The 2,500-nt window shown below is 30.3% G+C and overlaps 1 pseudogene; it reads left to right on the plus strand.

The window, feature by feature from the left end:
• The window catches only part of LOC137655461 (piggyBac transposable element-derived protein 4-like), a 58,755-nt pseudogene that overhangs the window by 55,109 nt on the left and 1,146 nt on the right, over positions 1-2,500 (plus strand).

The raw sequence follows: 2,500 nt of genomic DNA on the forward strand, positions 1-2,500 counted from the left end.
AAAAAAATAATAATAAATAAATACACAAATAAATAATAATAATAATAATAATAATAATAATAATAATAATAATAATAATAATAATAATAATAATAATAATAATAATAATAATAATAATAATAATAATAATAATAATAACATATTAAAAAAAATTAAATATTTTATTAGATATTTTATAGAGTATAAGTTACTCTACAAGAAAATGATATTTATAAAGGTCAATGCTTTGTAACTTCGCTGCCAAAAAGAAGAAAATGAAAATAATCATTGTATTCTTATTAACTTCGAGGCTACCTGCTTACCAGGTGAAAAATGTTCTAAAGTTGACATGAAATATTTTACAACATTACTTTTCAAATAAACCTGATACACCGGTCCTTGTTAACCAATATGACATCAGGCAATCCAAGTTCTACCTAGCTTTAAAACAGCTCTCCCTGGCTGATCAGACAACCGGTTGTAAAGTTCCAACGTAGCGTAACTTGGTTCATCAGAAAACCAGTAGTATAATAAAGGAGCACATATCTACCAAACGCTGTTTTATAGTTGATAAATGAAAGATCTCTCCTGATTTTAATAATGTTCTTAGAATATTTTTTTTCTTTCAATCGCTCGTTACATTTCCTTTCCTCAATGGAATATTCATCATTGTTCAAGCACTCGGTTATATAGCAACCTGCTACTATGACCAGGTCTGTTGCTAAGCTAATAATAATAATAATAATAATAATAATAATAATAATAATAATAATAATAATAATAATAATAATAATAATAATAATAATATGAAGTAGTATATAAAACTCATCTTTTCAATGCTAGGCAACATCCTTTTTTAATCCAGCCTGTGACCAGCATTCATAAATCAAACTAACATTAAGTTTTTTAATAAATGATGTTTCCAATATCTTTCCTTCACCCTAACGGAGATGGGTAAACCAGTTAAAAATCAATCTTCTAAAACTGGGTTATCAAAAGATATGAGATATAATATGATTAAGTTAGACTCTAAAGAGTGTTGCATTGTGAAAAAAAAAATACAAAATATAAGATCAATATCATTATGGTCTCTGGCATTCAAAATAGTTAAATTTTATAATAATTATCGATAAACTATCTGTTATTATTTCACCTTTGAAGTGGGATATAATTCCGATAACAATTTATAATATAGCATATTTCCTGCTTTGAACAGAAACCCCTTTATGATTCATAAAAAATGTTGGATGCTTCGGTCTGCATCCTTATAATCATTGATATTTTAAATTTTTACAGGGATAGAATTTAAAGCTTTAGTAGCCAGAAACTTTTACAACTATTTCGATATCTTTGAGTATTTCTTTTCACATAAAAAGAATTTACTACAGGTTTAATGGTAGTTGTACAGCTAGAAACATAGGAACTTCATAGCCCTATTCATACCATTCGTCTAGACGCCATTCAGATATGTTTTTATGATTTGTAAACTGGTGTATGGAATAATCTAACTCGATAAATAAAACACTTCTATTGTGATACAATCGACTTATACGAAGTCTATAGTGCAGGATTCATAGATTTTTTTCATTTGCATTTGGGAATAAACTCTTAGGCTATGTAAAAATATGTTGGTAACCAGATCAACCTTTAATTAGATATCATAGATACTCAAAAGTCAGTGTGATAGATCGATGAATTGTACTTTCTTTATATATCCCTTGCTCTCAATGATTTTCATAATTTTTTATTAGGAGATAATTCTGGTATCCATTTCAATTTCTATGTTACATTTGGTGTTTGTTCATTTTGGTTACATTTGTCAGACCATGCATAAATTTTATTAATAATTAAAAGACCATTATATAATACATCCAGGTTTAATGATATTCATGGGTAAGAGATATCCATCCAAAGTAATTGGAACGGACATATTCAAAACCAACAAATGATATAGTAATTGAATATTTTTTTTTTATCAATACTTTTCATGGTTTGGCTGATAAGGCTAGCCAACACAAGCACTTCATGATTTAAGAGATGCATATGAAAGCATGGGACTGTTTTCTGCTAGCTCAGTGTCAGGGAAATTGCCATGCATTCGAATAACAGCATTTCGTGTGAAAAGACAGGATGATGCAAAGATGACGTTTACACGCTTATAATATGGGATTATTTTTAATAAAGGTCCTATCGATAAATCAGAAACATATTGTATATCATGGAAATAGAAATCGGTCTCTCTGATGGAACTGAAGGCCTTCCTTGGTCTTTTGATCCTGTCGGGGATACGGAAGGACAATCATGTAGCCACATCGGACATGTGGTCTTTCCTAGATGGCTCTCACATCTACAGAGCTGTCATGACTGAACGCCGGTTTGCCTTCCTTCTACGAGTCATCCGCTTCGACGAAAGTGCCACTCGACATGAACGTCGCAAGACTGACAAGATGGCCCCAATTCGCAAGATTTGGAATAAGCTCATCCAGCACTGTAAGGAGAACTACAAGCCAGGACCTCATAT

This window comes from Palaemon carinicauda, chromosome 16 (assembly GCF_036898095.1).
Source record: "Palaemon carinicauda isolate YSFRI2023 chromosome 16, ASM3689809v2, whole genome shotgun sequence".
Classification (NCBI taxonomy): Eukaryota; Metazoa; Arthropoda; class Malacostraca; order Decapoda; family Palaemonidae; genus Palaemon; species Palaemon carinicauda.